The sequence below is a fragment of the Colobus angolensis genome, unplaced genomic scaffold, assembly GCF_000951035.1.
Source record: "Colobus angolensis palliatus isolate OR3802 unplaced genomic scaffold, Cang.pa_1.0 Scaffold6, whole genome shotgun sequence".
Classification (NCBI taxonomy): Eukaryota; Metazoa; Chordata; class Mammalia; order Primates; family Cercopithecidae; genus Colobus; species Colobus angolensis.
Window position 1 is genome coordinate 9,171,621 of NW_012119598.1, and position 21,654 is coordinate 9,193,274.

Sequence of the window (21,654 nt, forward strand, 5' to 3'; positions counted from 1 at the left end):
ATCCCAGCACTTTGGGAGGCCAAGGCAGGCAGATCACGCAGTCAGGAGATCGAGACCATCCTGGCTAACATGGTGAAACCCTGTCTCTACTGAAAATACAAATATTAGCCAGGCGTTGTGGCACATGCCTGTAATCCCAGCTACTCGGGAGGCTGAGGTAGGAGAATCACTTGAGTCCAGGAGGCGGAGGTTGCAGTGAGCTGATGTCGCACCACAGCACTTCAGGCTGGGTGACAAAATAAGACTACGTCTCAAAATAAAACCAAAAAACAAAAAAAACCATTCTACCATTTAAAATAAGATATACTATTGAGAATTCACTGATAAATTCATATTTGCCCAAGTAATATTAAATTTATAATTATAATATGTATTATTGTAATATTTTTAATATGAAGTATATCCAAAAAGCCTTTTTTAAAGCCATTTGTTGCTCAATGTGATGGTTGAAAGGCCTTTGCAATCCTTACTTTTCAGTTGTTATTGGTTCTTTATCTTTTGATATTAAATAGTTTACAGATACATTTAACAATTTATATTTCACAAGATTGGAAGAAACAACTACATCTATTTTCTGTAAAATATGTGCATGTTTTCTAGTGAGAAAAAAGACCACTGAACTGGGAATCGGGGGCGCTGGAGTTTTGGTGGGAGATTTGTTAATAAATGGCCGAGTGGCTGTGAGTGGTGCAGTTAAAACCTCTTGTCCCTCAGTTTCCTCATCTATAAAATGCGGCATTTGATAGTGATTGCTAAGCTGCATCGCTCTTGAGGAATTTTTTGTTCCTCTTGTCCCATATTGACTATGTCAAGATAGCATTGTGCCAGCAAACACTGGTGAATGTGTCTTCTTTGAAATGTCTTTTTGTCTGTCTAAATACTCTTAGTCTGAATCCCAACTTTCATCTTTCTCGTGCATCCCAAGACTCCCAGTGCTGTGTGAATTGGTGAAAGTCCAATGTTAAGTAGATGGCAATAACAATCACATGTATCTATTACATGCTACCAAAGGAAATTACAAAAGGAAATGTTACCATGGGCAATGTGGAGTGAGGGTATAGAATTGGAATTTAGAGATAGCTCACAGAGATTCATCCTTGTACTTTCTGATAATAACCTGGATAAATAATTTAGGTCCTTGTTGTGGAGAACTATTTCGTGAATGTTCATTTTGCCATTATCAGCTTTGTCAGCTGCAAGGATCTCGCCGCACACTGGGGTGCCCTCTGTCTTGGCCGCTGTTTATCAGTGGTGTGGTGATGCATAGGAGGACTAAACTGAATGTTTAGGGCAGAGGCAGACCTGACTGGGATGGGACACTGGACACGTCTACTGCGGAAGGCGAATGGTGGGCATGAAACAGGTCACTAAAGTAAACACACAATTATAACTGCATTTTGTTTGGAAATTTTCATGTAGACTTTTCTGTCATTTTCCTCCAGATATAGCTTGGCTTACTTTTATACTCCTAAATGAGGTAATTAACACACGTGAATTTACATCCAAATGAAGCTTTCAGGATGATCTCCAACTTGGCTTTTATTGATTTATTTATTTTTGTTGTTGTTTTATTTGAGACAGGATCTCAGTCTGTCTCCCAGGTTGGAGTGCAGTGGTGCCATCTCAGCTGACTGCAGCTTCAACCTCCTGAGCTCAGGCGATCCTCCGGCCACAGCCTCCTGAGTAGCTGGGATTATAGCTATGAGCCACCACGCCTAGCTAATTTTTTTTTTTTTGTAGAGAAGGGGTTTCACCATGTTGGTCTTGAACTGTTGAGCTCAAGGAATCCCCCCGCCTCAGCCTCCTGAAGTACTGGAATTACAGGCGTGAGCCACCATGCCTGGCTAGCTCTTAGTTTTATGAACTGTGATTGGTTAAATTTGGAACTTAGGTCCTATGAAAATATTATCATGTGTCATTAAAAGGTATGTATTTCATTTTTAGGATATAGAAGGGCAAAGTAGGTCTGAGGGCATACAGAGCTATCCTTAAGTTTAACACTGCCTTTTTGGATGTATCTCAGTATACAGCACTTAATTTCTAGGTGATTCCAATATAATGAAGAGTGTACTTCTGGACAATTATTCAATTGTTTTTGATCAAACTTACTGATTCTCTAATCTATACTAAGAGAAGTAATTTGCTCCAATGAGTTGCTTACTAAAATATGGGGAGTGGCTATACCAGATAAATGAAGGCCATCTTTAGCTATTTCTTAATAATAAAAAGAAAGAAAAACAAAAAGATATGAAAGGCCAAGTACCAAGAATTCCCTTTACCTGAAATATTTGAGTCACAATAATATATTTTGAATATTTCTATTTAGGAGCAAGGCTACCTGAGATCTGACTAAAAGTCATGAGCTTCGTTTCATAAATCGCATATCAAAAGAAGCATGTACATTGCAGTAATCCTTTCGTACAATGACAGACAATGTAGCATGTTCTTTTGAACCTTTTCACCTTTTTTTTTTTGGATAACACAAATGAAAAATTAATGATATTACCTTGATAAAGACACTGCTTGACAAACACACTGTGCTCTAAACACATTTGACTTCTTTTTTCTTTAATTATGGCAACATTCCTTATTCAGCTCATTTAATCTGGAGTGCAAATTTTGTTTTTGTTAGTACTCAGCTAGGCAATTATTAAACTTTTCATTCCATGGTTTATCACTACTTTACAGAGTCACTAACCAGATTATCATTTAGTAGGATGAGAAAGTCGGTTCTGCATATTTCAGATTATATTATCTTTAAAATAAATTATTCAGATGATCACTGATTGTTTAATTATGTAGACTTGGCCAAAATGTTACCCCTTTAAATGAAAATGCAAGCAACACAGGAAAATAAAGTTAATTGCACATAGGACGTTTCTTTATGTTTATTTCTGCTGAAAAATAACCTTGGTGGCTTCTGTTACTTGAGATTCAGTTAAACTTTCAAATCAAACTTAGATTTGTATCAGCAAAACATCTCCCTATAGGCTAATTGCATATATTGTAAGGGGACTTGATCTTTTTTCATTCTTTAAATTACAACTCATTTATTTAAAGAAATACTTGTCAAAAGAAAGCTTTAAGTAGTGTGTTAAAAAAGCAGTGTTAAATAATTGAATTGACTGTGATAAAATTGCCTTAGTTTAAATAGACTAGTCTATTTAATGAATTGTGCTTTTATAGGGTGAGATAAATCTATGTGAACACAAGTGCTTCCACCAGAAGCACTGAATTTGGATAGATTAGGAGAAAGTCAAGAAGAGGCATTTATAATAATGCAGTTATATTTTATTTTATGAAAATTACACCCAGTTGTGAAACAGTGTTTTTGCCAGGTTAATAATAAACGTAAAATATTATCAAGAACCTTACACATATCGAACAATTCAGATCCCCTGAAGAGGAGGTAACTGTATTTGTTCTTTTTCTCAAGTCGAAATCATAACTTGAGGCTTAATTAGAAACACAGCATTTAATTTCCAATTTTTAGGAAAAGATTCAACTTACAAACCTTCAACATTAGATGAAATTATTTTGGCAGAGAGACTGCGGCAGGAAATTAATTTCATATTTTAGAGTAAATTTGGCAGGTTTACTTTCCTGTTTTGTGTTGAAAAGGGTTTTTATAACATACTATTAAGCTACCATGGGGGCCCGACTGTGTAGCAATAGTTGGTCATCACTTCAAAAGGGAAACTTAGCTGGAACGTTTTCGTAGCTCTTGATTACACTTCTTGTGTTGTTAAGTGTTGAAATACATTTTATGTGCTTAAAAACAGAGAAGCAACTTGAGACAAAAAAAAAAAAAAAGGAAGACAAGTACAAACACAAGGATCTGTTCTCATCAAAAAAGAATCACAGACTAAGACTGTGGATCATGTAGAAGGTTGGCAGTCATTTTCACGTCGATTGAATAGTGAAAACCAAATTCTTTGTTACATAGGTCAAGGCTGAAAGAAAGAAGTAGAAGATAATATCAGTTCGCACATACCAGTGGACCATTCCACTGTTTAAGAGTTATCTCTTCTTTTGATCTGACCCATGAAATTCCTATTTTAGTACTTACTATCTGAGAAGTAGCTTCTTAAGGCAAAATTCTTTTCAACACACACAGACACACACACACACACATACACAGACACACACAGAGACTTTCTGCTTGGTATTTTATATTCTTTCTTCTAATGGTTACAGAGAAAAAATAGGAAATCAAATTCAAGTTCAAAATATGTAACAGAGATATTTAAATCCTAATTTTAAAGTAATGATTTAGTTTATCTTAGCAAGAAAATGGAATGTGGATATAAACTGAAAAATTCCAGCACCTTCCTAATCCTGATGTTCTTTAGTATCAGAATATTTCAATTAGACTTTTTTGGCAACTAAGCTTTTTCTTATTATAAAAGTTACACATGCTTGCTGTAGAAACTTAGAAGAGGGAAAAGTAAATAATACCCATAACTTCATTCATTCAGCAACAATTTATTGAGTTCCTAATAGATGCAATACACATTTCATACCTTAATGGAGTTTTTGGTCTATTAGAGATAACTGATACTAAACAGATTGCCACAAAATGACTATATAATTAAAATAGATTTAAATGCTATGAAACTGGGTCCAGAGTTCTTTGAGGATATCTAATAACGGGACTTACTCTAAACTGGGAGAGGGTTGGGCTCCTGTGAGGATGTGTTTTAATGTGAGGTCTGAGGGAGAGTCAGGGGGAGGTGGTGGGGATGGTGAATGGGAGAACAACATTCTGGATGGAACGAACTGCCAGGCCCCAAGGCTGCAAGACCACTGGCACATTTCAGGAACAGAGCACAAATGAGTGGACAGTAGTGAGCAAAAGGGAAAGTGGCAAATAATAAGCTGGAATGAGAGGAACTAGATAATCACATGGGACGTTTAATATAGGAAGGAGCTCATACTGTATTCTAAGAATGAACAGAAATAAAGAATTCTAGCATTTTTATATCAACTAGGTTCCTCTTGCTTGTTCTTTTTCAATGTTTTAAGAAGATCAGATGTTAAATGCTATGTGAGGATCAGACTCTGTGATAAGATGATTTCTTCTTATACTTAGTAATGCATCATTCTATATTTATTCCTTGTTTTTCCGCAACAATATTTTGTGGTTAATTACTTTCACTACATAGTTTTTCAAATAGTTTACTTGGCCACACTCTTATTTTGTACCTTTGGATTTTTTTAAAAAGCTGTAATTACCAATGATGTGATGGACATCTCCTTGTAGACAAATATTTTCACACATCCATGATTGTTTCCTTAGGAAAAATTTACACAGCACAGACAGAATCTCTCTGATAAAGACATAAGGGTATTTGCAAGCTTTTAGTATGCATAGCCAAATTGCCTTCCAGAAAGGCTGGTGCAATTATTTCCATGTTAGTGTAGAAGACCATCTGTAATAAATCCAGTTTTTGAGCCTAAATTACAGAGATAATGGGGGCTGAGGGGAGAATTTCAGATTCTAAAATATGACCTTGAATAGTTATTGACAAAACTGAAGTCTACTTAAAGATTCTTATTTGATGGTCGAATTTGAGCCATGTGACTGGAAATGTATAAAATTTCTGTCTTCCTATTTGGTTTTCAATTAAGAATGGCATTGTTTCCCTATGATATCATTGTGCAGTGATCATGAAAATGTATTGTCAACTTCAAGGTTTATGGGTAATGTGTAGTTTTTAAAATTTGTATAGAAAGTTAAAAACGAATGTACATAGTAAACAGACAATATAGGGACTCTAAAACTTAAAATTGAGCTTGGGGCAAATTATTGAAATTAACAATCATCTTCGAGACTGTGTCTCTAAACACACAAAAGATAGTAGGAATAAATGCAAAAACAAAAGGGTGTCAAGATAAATTAGAAAAATGCCTTTAACTCAGTATGATTAAGTCTAGTCTCAAATGTTCCAAAGCTATTTTTAAGCAATTGCTTTAAATTTTCAACACTAGGACTGATAGGCTATCACTAGTTTTTTTTCTCACTAATCCCAGCTCTGACTCTTGGCAATATACCCCAGCTTCGATCTGCCTCTAGCTCTTTGGCTTCTAGTTCCAAATCCTATTCTCTCTAGCTTTTACTCATTGCTTTTCTTAATGGATTTTGGCTTCTCTTGACTTTCTGGATTTTCTTACTCTGTATGACCTCTGATGGGCAGACCTCTCTTCCCCAGATGCTCCATCTCACCCTGCTATGTATGGCTCCTTGGAAGACATGGCCCTGGGAGTCATGACTGGGACATCCTTGGCTATACCATCCTTGAGTTTGGGCAGATATTTGGACAATTAAAGTATATCATTTCTTAAAGCGTTCACATAATTATTGAAATTTCCCAATAAATCATCACATATTTATGGTAATTTTCTTTTGTGCAAATTGAGCAAAAAAATTAATAAAAGGCACCCTTCCTATCTCTCAAACATGTAAATCTATGGGTATAATGAGATGCAACTTCGATGTAATGAATTCATGTTTCACTTGAATCACTAAATGGAGATGTAGCGGCCGGGCGCGGTGGCTCAAGCCTGTAATCCCAGCACTTTGGGAGGCCGAGACGGGCGGATCACGAGGTCAGGAGATCGAGACCATCCTGGCGAACACGGTGAAACCCCGTCTCTACTAAAAAATACAAAAAACTAGCCGGGCGAGGTGGCGGGCGCTTGTAGTCCCAGCTACTCGGGAGGCTGAGGCAGGAGAATGGCGTAAACCCGGGAGGCGGAGCTTGCAGTGAGCTGAGTGCAGTGAGCCACTGCACTCCAGACTAGGTGACAGAGCGAGACTCCATCTCAACAACAACAACAACAACAACAACAACAAAAATATGGAGATGTAGCATTTTATAATGCAATTATCCTAAGAGTAGACATACACATTGCAATGATGCAACCATTCTTCTAACTGTATATAGAATTCTTCTTTTTGGAGAAATGGGAGTAGGCATGGTAAACTTTGTGAAATGTGAGATCTATTCCCTACTGTTGCCTCCTTTTCTTATAATCATGCTGACTTGTGTGCTGCTGACCTGCATAATATAGTGCTAAATTAAGTGGCTAATTCAGCAAAGGCTCCAGGAGTTCAAGGAAGGAAGGGTGCTCAATGTGTGTTTGAGCAGTCAGGGAAAGTTTCTTAGAGAAGATGGGCCTTGAAGAATAAATGTTATTTAAGTAAGTGGAAAGAAGAAGTCAGGGTTCTGATGAAGAAAATCATTTCGGCAAAATGAAAGAAATGAGGCTTTTTCAGAGTTGCTATACTTTGTGCTATGATGATAGACAAAGTGTAATTTTCTACATGCATTAAATTAACACACGCAACTGGCCCACCTTTGTTGAGCCATTTACTTTTTAACTGTATTTTTTAATAATGATAATGCCTTTACTTTCTCAGCCTTTTTTATTTTAGGAACATGTGAGGCTCATAGAATGAGATTTTGAAAAATTATTTTTTCTGTGCTAAGCAAATTGAATGGAGCAAATAGTTACATAATTTTCCCATCTCTTCACGTTTTGGTTTTCTTTCTGCTTTCTCTTTCCTCTCCCTTGCATATTTACAATCAAATATTTATCAACTTTTGTTGAACTTTCTTCTTCTATTTTCTTTCGTCTTTTTTTTATTTAAGATCCAACCACTTCAAATATGGAATATGATAATCCTCTTTCAACGGATCTCTCTGATACCTTCTCACCTCCCTCCAGTTCACACTAGACTTCACAGTAATTAACATATTTTAAAAATACTGCTTTTATTTTATGTCATCTCCCTGACCAAAATTCTGGTATTCGTTTTCTAAGACCTGAAAGGTGGAGTAGCCCAAATGCATCCCCCACTAGTGCTCTCCAAGATTCCTCTGACCCAGATATTGTTCATCAAAAGCTCGCTGGTAAAATTACATTATTTTTGGCCGCATTCCCCAATGTGAATTACTTCTAAATCTCTCTTATCAGTTCATCATTCCCAATTCAAAATTTACCCCTTTCCTCAATAAACTAAGAGTGCTGTGTAGATCCTGCATCCTGATTGACTCCTTTTGAGATTAATCTTTTTTCATAGGACCCTTTTCCATTATTTTTAAAGTTGAATAAAAACTCTTGTGGCACTTACAATCTATCTTGTATTGTTACTTAAAGTTCTACATATATTTGGTTGTTTCAACTGAAAGATAACTTCTTTGAAGACAGAGACTGTAGTTCTAGTCAAGAATGGTGTTTTTCCACATTGTAGGACTTATTTATGACACTCATGACATCAGTGGTGATAAACATCTCTACATGACTACAGTCTTAACAAAAATTAACTGTTGGTAAAGAAATTAGGAAACCCTAGTCTATACTCTGTTTCTTAGGCACCCCTTAAAGGTCTTGTGCTTTAGTGGTAATAGATAAAAAAAAAGAAGGAGGGTGAGAAGGGGCATCAGCTTTGTATACTCTAGATGACTAAATTGTCAGCATTTCTTGGGGAAGTCCAAACTGTTTAACTGTTGTCATCCATCCTCATTTCTTCAGTGGCATTTCAGAAGTTAATAACAAAAACTACCACTAACATCCCATGGTCTCTATGAGCCAGGCTTTATACCTAGTGTTTTTCATGCCTTATCTCATTTAGTGTTCATGCTCTGCCTGTAAGACAGACAATATTATCCTTTTTCTGAGGAGGAACTGGAAACTTTTAGACCCATACCACCCAGCAAGTCCACAGTAAGGCTGAGATTTTAATTCACTTATACCTTCCTCAGATTTCCTCAAATTTCTGCTATCAAGTAGATTCCTAAATAACCCAAGGTAGAATCCAAGAATTTCTAAAACGCTGAGCGAGGGAGTATAATGTGGATGATAAGCAGAAAGAGAAGGACGGAAGAATCATTTTCCTTTTAAGAGGAAGCATCATTCCTTGATTACAGAAGGTGCTAATAGGAGGTAGATGAAAAAGCAAGGTAAGTATTTGTTCTGACCTGGTGAAAGATTGAAAGGTAACAGGGCTTTTATAGGTAGCTATGACATTTCCTGGTTCTTGATCTCCTAGTTCCAAAAAGAAATAGTTCTTAGTTTTCTGCTCCTGGCCACAAGATTATTGATTTCTATGAAAGATATGAGAAGACGCTGGGAATGGAATCCAGGAGATTAGAAATGGAACCATCCAAAAGGATGAGCCATTTTAGAAAACTGATGAAACCGAAAGATTTTTATTATCCTGCTTCTTCTTGTTCTGTCACCATGAACTTTTCCCCCCCTGTGAAGGAATCTATCTTCCCAAGTGGGAAAAAATAATTTTTAAAAAGATAAGCCTGAAAAAATTAATTTAAACTTAGCCATATTAGGGTAGCATTAAGGCACTCCCGGGTACATTTTATTGGTCCATTAATATAGGGCCCGAGTGGTTGAATACACCTAAGGCATGTACTGTATTAATGAACCAATAAAACATGCCCTGAAGTGTCTTAATGATATATTACAACCATTTCTATTACATACATAAATGCACTATTTGCTGGCTGTCTTGCATAGTTTTAACGAAAATCTTCAATTAACCAAAAATATTGCATCAAGAACTCTTACCCACAATAAAAAAGAGCAACAGAGAATCCTGTAATTAACTAACCGGGCTACTTACTCATGAGGTGATTCTGGATTGATTTAATCTTTGATGCTTTTTCACTGTAAATACTTTGGAAGAACTGGTTCTTTGGATTTAAAATTGGATACTTTCAGGAAAAGACACAGATGAAAGCTGACAGAATTCATACTGATCTCCTTTCTTACTTAAAATATCCAACTGTGGGTGGTGGTTATAACATTAAATAGGTATTAATGACTGGATTCAAATAGTAACTCTCTATGCCTATATTAGAATGATATATTTTAGGCATGTGGGGACATTTTCTACAGTGATAAGGAATGCCACACATTCATGTATGCAAGGGTTGAGACCAACACGTGGGATCTTGTAAAAATGTCTTCTCCTAATCAACATTGTGTTCCACTCTTATTTATAAACTCAGTGTTGACCCTGCTGTCTTTTCACTGGAGTCATATAAATTGATGCATTGCTATGAGTAGGAGAAGCTGGAGGACCTCATGGAGAGAGGAGAGATAATGATGATAATAGATATCATTTATTGAATGATTATTATACATCATACGATGCTCTAATTATTTTTACATTTATTGTCTCCTTTAATCTTTGCAACAACCCTATGAGGGAGATACTATTATACTTGTTTTATAGATGAAGTATTCAAGATAAAATTAGAAACTTTCCCAAAGTGGTGGACTTTGGGATTGAATGCACCCTCTGAATCCAAAGCCCATACTCAAGTGGGTAAAGCTTGGGATGGCCATTATGAGAAAAGCAGAGAGAATTATTAGGTTTATCCTCTATATAGGGAAGAAGTCCTTTCTAAACTCTATCTACCAACATACAGCATTGTACATTTTATTCTTCCCCTCCACTTCCTCCTTACAGAGGAACATAAATAGAGGGGAGAGAGAGAGAGAGAGAGAGTGGACATGAAGGGGCCTCATAGCAGAGTCTTAAAAGATGCAAAGTGACTTCCGTGAAGCAATGATCTAAGACCCAATGAGAATGGGCACATGGCGATATGGTTAGATACCAACAGCCAGAAACAGGTAAAATGTGAATGCCTTATCATCTGATCATGGGAAGAGAAGATGACATTCTCCCATTCTCACTGAGGATGGCACCTCAGTGGCACCAAGTACACTCCTTGAAACTAAGGTGACAGCCCTTGGATAATGAGTGAGTAGAGAGTATCGTCAAGCTAGTCACAGACTGAGGATATACTGCACTAACTGATTAACCTGAAATTTGACTACTGAATAGAATGGGGGCTCAAGACAGAAATGAATTGTAAAAAAAAGATAAGATAAAAATTATTTGTACGCACATTTGAAAGCTGAGATTTATGTACTGAGTTGTTTTTTTCATAAACTTTTTAATTGTTACAGATTTGCATCCTAGGAGAACCTGACCATGAAATGTTTAGGAAGGCTATTGAAGTGACAGCAGTTATTGTTGGTTTTAGGGCCATAAGTTAGTTGTCAAATCATCAAAAACTTGGCCTTTTTGAGGAATTGCATTTTATTTCGATTTCTTCTTCAAGATCTATAACACAGTAGGAAATTCGTTATTTTGTAAACTTATTCTGTACCAGTTTCTTCAGCTGAATTTTACAAGCCTGGAAAGCAGTTGCTGAAAGGTCTTTGCTGCCTCCACTTGATTTTTACTCATGATTTATATAGGTTTATATTTGCCTTGCACATTTGGTAGTCAATGATACAATTCATTTTGGCTTTATTTACTGAAGGGCTTGGCCCTGGTGTTGAAAGTCATACTGCAATATTGTTTACTCAACCTTTAGAAGGCAGGAACATTGTTAAACATAAGCTCTAGCACATTTTAAAAATTGTGGAAAAACACAATTTTACTACAATATCTTTAAAAATCCCACATATACTATTTATAAATAACTTTCCTTTTTTATTTCAGTTATTTTTTTAAGACCATTAGGTTGGTGTTATTTATGGCGAAGTGGTAATTTAATACCAGATAGTAAATTCATTATGTGATTTCAGTGGGCAGATAACTACGTCATGCAATTTCACTGTATCTCTTAAGTGACTCATCTGCTGGCTTATGTGCAATGTAGGAACCAGGTCATCAGCTCTTCTATAAGGCTGACCAATGTGATGTAAATAAATATATATTTATTTATATTTATCCCAATAAATATAAGCGAGTCATCCCAATGTCATGTAAATAAATATATAAAAATAAACCAGCACCAACATGTGAGGGGTACCAGTGATGTCTGGACATTTGCAGTGAGTAATTTAGTGGACATATGATTCTACTGCTCTTTTAAAAAATTTAATGCTGGTTTTGCTGATGAAGGCATCTTTGCTGACTATAATCACAGCAACCTAAATGTGTGTAGTGCTTTAAAAATTTTTGAAGCACTTTCGCAGGTGATATTATCACGTGGAATACTTCCCCAGAATCCTATGACACAATTGTGAACCATATTGTCCTCATTTTCAGATGAGGAATTGTTACCTAGAGAGTTTAAGTGTTTCTCTTGAAGTAGTTGACCTGCTAAATGGCACAGTGGATTAGAACCAGGTCTTCTTGGAATCATGTTCTTCTTCCTTTCCCCATAAGACTTGAGCATCAACAGGTCCAGGCACTAAAGCTAAATAAAACTGAATGATATTAAACTGACAATATTCTACTCTTTTTAGCCAATTACAGTTTCATATGACTCAACCTGATAGTAAACTGGAGGCTTTGGGTATCCTTGGTCAGAAAATCTGAGAATTTAGTTGAAGTAAATGAAGGAAGACCAGGCAGGCAGGGACTGTGGCCATGGATCCAGAGTCCAAGGTGGATGTACGTGGATACTGACAGGACAACAGAGAAAATAAGAGCTGTTTAAAATGTGAGCCACATCTATGTTTTAGGAATAGATATTTGCTTTTCATTTTGCATAGCACCATGGGATAAACTCAAAATGCTTCTGAGTGAATGACTTTTATAGATTAGAGATTTAACTGAATCTAAAAGCAAAATAGATCCATGATTTGAAGATCAGATGAGATTTTTAGCCTGATTTATTTAGAAAATTTTGTATGTTTGGGACTCTCGTCTAGTAAATTCTGACTGTACCTTCATCAAATAAAATAGTGTAATATAGGTGTCGATTCACATCAACAAAAGTAGGAGGCTGTCATGAGACACAAGGAAAAACATGGTCGTCATGTCGAAAGGCTTTGGTTTAACACCAGATTATCCTGCATGCTTTGGACAAGTAATTGAACCCCATGCAGATTAATTTTCTTAATTAAAAAATGGTGATAGCAATACCTACCTCATAGAGATGTTGTGACGATTAACCTATGGATTACTGGAGTTAGTAACTCTGGATGGATTTTAGGACATTGATGAACCCTCCAACATTGCATGCACAAAATTCTGGTGAGAGTGTTCATTATTGTCATCAGATCCTTAAAAGTCTCCACAAATTGCAAAAGGCTAAGAACTACCAACATATATGAAAAGGTTATGAAATTGTGAAATGCTACATAAATGTTAGAAATCAAGGGTAAAGAAGCACTATCCAGGAAAGGAAAACAAAACAGTGATTTTTAGGGAGATAGAATGTTTATCTATCTCCAACAAACTTGGATTGGACTTTTAGGAGATAATTTGATAAGTCAAACGTACATAAAACATAAATTACCTCTAATGGCAAAATCACTTTTATTTGTAGTAATTTTAAATATAGGCTTGTTAAACTGTGCTTTTGAACATATTTCATAGATGATAATCTGTAATTTACTAGTTTCTCTCTCTTTTTGAAATTTTAATGTATGTATTTGAGATCCTTTTATGATTTTTTTTTTAGGTGATGTCATTGAACTCTTCAGTGCAAGATGAAACAAGTCTTCCTGGCTTTCCAAGTAGGTAAGTAATCTGTTGTTCATTTCTTAACTAGCTAAATGAAGTGCTTTATTAAGATAATGAAGGTATGTCAGGCCTATCAATATCCAGTATCTGGAATCACTAATCAACTGTCTGTGAACATTATTTTTATGAAGATTTTTTCTTTTGGCACACTAAACAAAAATAAACTCAACCTGAGGGAAGATGTGTGGAGGTAATGTGAGGAGGAAGGAATAATATCAAAGACCTTGCTTTCTTAGAGTTCCCTAAAGTGTGAAAGAATCAGTACTGCAGTGTTAAAATATGCTGGAATTGGACAGAGGAGCAACAAATTGTAATTTAGGAATGCCACTGCTTTCTCAGACCGAAAGGCATTATTGTCTGGGGGAAAGAGTTCTATTGTATAAATACTGTTGAGAGGATAGTGGAATTTAGATCTCCAGCCTCTTCCTTGATTTTGGCAAGGTTGAATGTAGAGGAAACCACAGTCATTCAGGAAGAACGCTTTGTGAACAATGTCATGTTTTATTGGTAGAATGAGTAAACCAGACAGTACAGGCTGTAAAAACCTATCAGTTGGTGTTATGGCAGGAAACAGATGGCTCATTCCCACAGAGTAATTCAAAGAATATCCAATAAAGGGGCTGCTTGCAAAGGTGTAGATAGGAAATAGGGGAACCATGAGATAGAGTGTATCCAAGACTAGTAACACAGGGTCTATTTCCAACCCTAGGCTTGAAGGGGTGAGTTAGCTGGAAAGAGAGGCTCCTATGCAGGGGCCACCTTGAGAAGAGCCGTGGTTGTCATGTAGGGAAATGGGAACTTGTGAGCTAAGGGAATATGAATACGCTTTCCTCATTTACCTGCTTCCCTCTGATCTTCCGCCAGATCTCTCTAATAATAGAATCCAATCTGGAGCCAGAGGGCAAGAAATCTGATTGACTGACTCTTTAGTCTGGCCTTCTGCAGCCAGCTAGGGTGAAGAGTGTGATCTGGAGGAACAAACAACTCCCCAAATTTGGCGGCTTACAGTCCCGAAGGCCTACTTCTCACTCATGCTAAATTCCGGCATGGATCAGCAGGGAGTGTTTCCATGTGTCCGCACTGTAGAACTTCAGGAATGGAGCAGACATTTCTTCAGAATATAACCAATTGTTTTGATAGAGGGAAATAGAATTTGGGATAGTCTCAAGTCAGTAATTATACATTTTGGTCTTAAATAATTTATGTCATTTGTACTTACCCAGAACTAGTTTAGGGTCCTATGCAAGCTTCAGGGAGTCCGAAAGTTGAATTCTACCAGGTGCCGGAACGAGAAGGGGAGGTGATAAAACTGAGCAGTGTGAATAACCACCATGGGTAACTTTTCTGTTCAAAGCATGCTGGTCCCTAAGTTAAATTAAAGCTGGGATATGGGTTGGCAGAATAATTCAGGCAGAATTTAGTTTACAAACAACTTCTGAACAACTTGCATGATATTCAACAGAGCCTATATGTAGATTATGCAAAAGCTTTTTTATTTTTAATTTTTTAGACAGAGTCTTAATCTGTCACTCAGGCTGGAGTGTGGTGGCATGATCTCAGCTCACTGCAATCTCTGCCTCCTGGGTTCAAGCAATTGTCATGCCTCAGCCTCCCAAGCAGCTGGGATTACAGGTGCCTGCCACCATGCCCACTAATTCTTGTATTTTTAGTAGAGACAGGGTTTCACCATGTTGGCCAGGCGGATCTCAAACTCCTGACAACAGGTGATCTGCCTGCCTTGACTAGCAGGATTACAGGCGTGAACCACCATGCCCGACTTGTACCAGAACTTTAAAAAAAGCCAAATCCATATAGTTAACCGGAATGAAACCATAGAAGAATTTTTGAACTTTGTTAGGATCAAAATATTAATACTTACATTAAAAAAAAAGCTTTTTTTAAGTGCATGGTATGGTACTAAGCCTTTAGTCAAGGAAATTTAAACAAAATTATCCTTGCCCTCTAGGAGTTTGCAATCTAAAACAGACAATATTGATCTAAAGACATGCAATCAATTCACCATTGTTCGCAGGAACATTATCTGCTCTTAAATTGATCTATGGCAATTTTTAGAATGATTAAATTATGTATTACTCAGTCTACAACTTAACTATATTCTTTTTCCTCCAATAGTATTACTATTTTTAAATGGACTATAAAGAAACATTTTGAATATCTAGCACCTTTGTAAATGCATGTAATTTATGCAGAAGTGGGATAATGTCACATACTCTAGGTGCAAATTTAGAATTGATTGCACTATAGGGAGATGGCAACCTCATCTATGCTTAGAAGAAAGTTGTTTTGTTATAAGCTGTTTTGGAAGTCGAATTTGGATTTTATTCTGGATATATAGCATGCCATTAATATCTTAATAGTGAGAAAATTTTCATCTAAATACTTAAAGGCAAAATGTGTCGGGAATAAATCTTAAATATTAACTGATAATGTTTCCTGAATACCCTGAGGAATGCTGATGAGACAGAAGTTTCAGATATTTTAAGTTCAACAGCTTCTACCTATGAGTGCTTTCTCTGACAAATTGCATAGTTGATAGAGCACACGCTGCCCACATCACCTGCGTCCTTACTATTTTCGTACAATCTGGTTTGACTTCCAATTGCTGGTGACTGTGTCTCTGGCCAGTGGGGCCTGCAGCAGTCTGGGAGTACTGGAGGAAAGACTGCCATCAAGGAGCAGCCCTCAATTACAGACACAGAAGATTAGGTCTGTGGGTCCCAGTGGACGAACCAACACGGAGGAGCACAACGTTGAGTGTCCGTCTTACAGTTTCCCAGGGGCACAAAGTTAGAGTCACCCGAGGGGCAACTTGCCTGACAAAGTAGCTTTTCCTGACTTCCTTCCCATCTTTACCTCACTCCCCTACTTTCTAACCAGTGTTTCTTGGGATCCGTTTCCAAACAAACTACATGAATTCAAATCTTTGTCTTCGAGTGCGCTGTTGAGGAAGTAAAACTAACATAGTGGGCTATTTCCCTAGCAGGCCTCCTTTTTCTTATACTGTATTATGGAACTTGAAAAAACATATAATTCAGAGGTAATGGCAGCACAAAGTTTCTTGGGTAAGTGCTTTTGGTAGATAAAGATGAAATAGTTGTAGACAAGCAAGGTTGCCTAGAGCAGTTTAATGGAGACTTTGATTACAAAAGCTTGTACTAAAGATGATGTGAAAATACTATAGAGTCTGGTCTCAGAAATTCCTGATATTAGACATAACTTAAAAGCATTAAAAAGTAAAACTGTTGAGTGTCTGTTGGAAGTAAGCTAAAGACAAAATATATTTAGGAGTTATTGATAATATTTGCATGTGTTTATATATGTGTATACATATACATAATATTTTTGCAAAATATTTCATACTTTACTATAACCTGTTAATATGCAAAGTTACCAATTATTTATTAGATTACTAGATTAATTGCAAAATTTTTAACTCCTCTACTTCAGCCACATGCATGGTGGCACCAGGACAGGATAACTGGAATAAATACCTCAGGCAGAAAACAGAAAATTGCAATGTATGCAGCAGTCACTAGTCCATGGTAATGATGAAATCCTGTGGACAACTGTTATGTAGTCTTGGCAGTGAGAGAAGTGCCATGGTCAGAACTTGATTCTGTTCTCAGGGAGGAATTTTCCCATCCATTGTTCTGGGGGGCCCCTGCTTCTGCCATCTGGGAAGCTTTGCTTGTCTATTATCTGCCGTGGCCGCAATGGCAGTTGAGGGCCCTAGAGGTTTCGCTGCCTGCCTCCTGCCTGTATGAGCTGGGTGGCCTAAGAGTTGCTTCAAGGCTCAGCCAAAGGCTTTTACGTCCTAGCTCATGGTTGTTTTTGCAATATAATTTTCTTTAAAATTAATAAGACTTTCATCTCTTCCAGGCACAGGAAGACAAATGTTGCATGTTCTCACTTACATGTAGGAGCTAAAACAAATTGATCTCGTGGAGGTAGTGAATACAATGGTGGCTACCAGAGGCTGGGAAGGGTTGTGGGGGTAAGGGGATAAAGTTACAAAATACAGTTAGATAGAAGGAATAAGATCTAGTGTTTGGTAGCACAATAGGGCTGCTATAGTTAAAAATAATTTATGACACATTTCAGAATAACTAGAAGAATAAATGTGGGATGTTTTCAGCACAAAGAAATGACAAATGTTTGTAGTAATTGGTGGTGAATACCCCCAATTACCATTATGCATTGATCATTATACATTGTATGCTTGTATCAAAATATCACATGTACCCCATAAATGTGTAACTATTATGTATCCATAAACATTAAAAAATTAAAAATAGAAAGCAACTAATAGACTTTCATCTCTTTGCTTACAATCAGTTCAATATGCCAGCTACCATACCCACAATTCTTTCTTAGACACAATTCTTAAAGTAGTAGTATTTGTTTTTCTTCTCATCACCGTTTATTTCTTTCTCAACTCAATGACATCTACCCCAAGGCCATGAGACTTGGGATGAAGGCCTGGTTCAATCTGAATTTCGTCACATAATTATATCTTAAGACTATTCATTATTCAATTTCAAAAATTATGTATTAATGTTTGAGGTAAGCATTCCCAACTTTTGAGGCTTAAAATTTCTGGATGTTTTCTTACTCCCTTTCATTTTTATGTGTACTTTGGATAATTCTTTCCTGTGGTCATTTCTTTTTCTAATATCTTGCCAAATAAAGCTAGTAACATCTAATGCATGCTCACATAATTCCATTTTACAATATCTTTTGCTACAGCCACAGGCTAGGGAGGTTAGTGGCCTGCCTCCAAAGATATCGTGGGCATCATTGTTACTGAACATCTTGCCTCTGCTTAACTTGGGGTTTCATTTTTCCAGCCTCTGCTATTAGTTTCCTAGTTATGTTCTGCCAATGCCACCAATTTTAGGGTTTTTGTTTTTATTAGTGTCCATTCTTGGTACTAATTTCTATTTTAGTTAAGATAACACCAATTAAAGCATCAGATAAACCTCAAAATTTAAGTGACTTAGCATGTTAAGATGTTTGTTTCTTGCTCATGTAAAACTCAATAGAGGGGCTGGGGTTCTATTCTGTGCATTCATTTAGCAACCTAAATTAGCAAGCTGTTGTATTCAATAGACAGTTTTTAAGGCACCAACATCCAGCCAGCAGATAGAATGCTTAGCTCCTTTCTGACCCTCCTCTCCACCTGTGCTGACATCTTAGGTGTCATCTGGCTTTCAATATCATCTCTTTGCTGACAAATCCCAAATCTTCTTTTATCAAACTCCACCTAGCCCCTGGATTTGTGTGTGTAATTGCCTATACAACAACTCCACTTGGATGTCAATCAGGCATCATTAACTTAATATATTTGAAACCAAATGTTAATTTTTCCCCCCAAAATTGCCACCCCTTAACATGATCAATCTTAATATTTGGAACTGTGATTTACCAGTTATTCAGGGAACAAACTTGAAAGTATTTTTTGAATCTTTTTTTTTTTAGTATCATATAGTACATAGAATCAATAAATCCTGTCAATGATACCTTCAAAAACATCTAGAATCCAGACATTTCTCATAGCTGCACAGCCATCAGATTTTACTTCTTGTAGTGTATCATGATCTGACAGGTCCTCTTGTTTTCACTCCTGCCCTCTTAGAATGCATTTACCACACATGAGCCAGAGTAATATTCTACAGAATAGACTACATTGTCCTTCAATGTATAAAACTCTTCAAAAACCAAAGGTTTTCCCTAATCATTTATTTAAATGCTTCATAGCATTTGTCATTATCTGACATTTCGGCCATTATGTTATACATTTTTTTTTTGTTGTTTAATTTTCTGTCTTCTCAACTAAGAATGAGTATCTATGTCATAGACTTCTCTTTATTCATGGCTGTCTTTAGGACACCCAGGATGGTGCTTGCCACATGGGAGATGTTCTAGTAGTTTTGAATGAATAAATAAATGAATGAGCTACCTTTTATAGCTTTTTTTTTGGTGTTTTAGTCTTTTTGTATCTATTTGTATGACTTCTTTATATTAACCATATGTAATCATTATCTCATTAGTATTAAATGAATTTCTAAATTTGCCCTTTAGTTTACCTGTCTATCTATCCAGCTAGCTAACTAGTAATATAATAATAAGTAATTTCTTCTTCACAGTATTTTCCATTATTCTTCACCTTAGAAACCTCTCCTCTCTCAAGAGCCTGGCTATATTCTCATACATTCACCTAATGTCTTCTAATTCTTAGTCTAATTTTAGAGGGGCATGGTGACCAGTCTTCGTCCAGATCTATTCTAGGATTCACAGTAAATTCTCCAGATCACAGAACTTACCTTCAGCAATACTGCTTGCCTGAAGATTTCTAAAAAGGCTTGCACTATGAATGCTTTTTACTGAAAGTAGGCAGGACAGATCTCTTTCTCCCAGAGATCTCTAAAGAGGTACCAGGGGTGCTGCCTAGTGGCCTAATTCCTTCCTTCTTTGCCCGATTTCCTAACTGAAGGGAAGGAGACTCTTCGCAGAGCTGACAGTATACTTGTCTTTCATTCAGCAGCTGCCAGACGTAGTAGGAAACATGTGATGTCTAAGTCATATTCCTGGATTTTATGGAGTAAGTTGAACGCTGTATTTTTACGGAAAATCTAGAAAAAAATTTCCTTTTTTGAAATTCCACCAGATTCATTGATATTGTAAAGTCAGTGGTCCTGGTAGGGGTGTGTGTGTGCGTGTGCATGTGTGCGTGTATGTGTGTGTGTGTGAGTGAGGCTTTGCTTGTAGTTTTACAGATTGAATGATTTTGGAGAAACTATTTATCTCAGTCATCAAATGTTGATATAGTTATTGCAAAAATTTTCCAGCACATGACAATAAAGTGTCTTGTCTTTTGTCTTATGCTTGACTTACATGAAGTCGCCACATGGGCTAACTGTGGGGTTCTGTGGGGAAGGAGGGGAGAAAGAAAGTGGGAGTGATAGGCAGGTGGAGATTGAGGAGGGCAAGAGAGATTTGCCTTTCTGGGGATTTGAGGTTGTCCTGGATATGCAAGAGGATGGTCAGACTTAAGGCATCTTGTGGAATTGTGGTAGAAAGGAGAGGAGGCCAGACCTTCATTAAATTGAAACAGCAGGAACCAAAGCGTTTTTTGTAAGATTTTACTCTACCTAACTTTCATAGTATTTCAAGTCTTTTTCTAAAGTGTGACAGAAAAATCACACTTTCTAAAATGTGATAGATGACTTTTTTTCACACTCCAGTATATTGTAAAAACACTTCTTTATTTTTACTTTAAGAGAAATATTGTAAAACTCTTGCACCATAAAATTAGAATCCCAGAGACTTATCAGTTTGAATAAGCCACAAGTTACTGAGTGATGTCTTGGGGAAATACGTAAGCCAGTTGCAGAGCCTTGATGTAGGGGCTAAATCTTGGAGAAAACTAAAGGTGGACAGGCACAAACAGACTCAACATTACTTTTCACACTAAATTGCTTTCTTTTGGAAGAGAAAAAAGGCCATAATAAATATCCATTTCCAGGATTGTATCCAGTAACAGCAAGGACAAATTCCTGTAAGATCTGAGAGAAGTCCTATTGTTTTTTCATTTTTGTATGAATTGTTATCATACTTCCTTTCTTACCTTTTGAATATATTGACTCCAAAATGTTCCTATGATTCTTAAATTCCAAGCTACTTTTTCTGAAATGTCATTTTCTGTCTTGAATAAGAACAATTCTAGGAATTTAGAATGTGATATTTCATCTTTGTCTACAGACTACAAGGTTCAAATAAATTCAACTTTCCCTTTTTCCTTTCTCATATATTTAAATATTTTAACAATATTCATTTAGAAATGTCTAAATTTTTCTACTGTAATTTATTTACATCCAATTTAGAGATTGATAGTAATACAGTAAAAATTTATTCTCACATTCACTCTACTATATTATTGATTATTCAAATAATTTCTGAGCTAATGAGCTATGTCAGTCATTGACCTGGTGCAGGCTCTATAAGGATAATATAAAATTTGTCTGTCTTTGAGGACCTTATAGTCTTCCTGGCGAGACAGATTACCATGCATAAAACTTTCAATGATACCAGCTTTCTTTCTTTTTTTTTTTTTTTGA

General features: G+C 36.5%; 1 long non-coding RNA gene across 1 annotated transcript in view; it reads left to right on the forward strand.

Annotated features, from left to right (window-relative positions):
* The window catches only part of LOC105526623, a 359,766-nt gene that overhangs the window by 121,579 nt on the left and 216,533 nt on the right, over positions 1-21,654 (forward strand). The window contains exon 3 of the long non-coding RNA XR_001004107.1: positions 13,455-13,513. This is a non-coding gene — a long non-coding RNA (uncharacterized LOC105526623). The remainder of the gene's footprint in view (positions 1-13,454; positions 13,514-21,654) is intronic.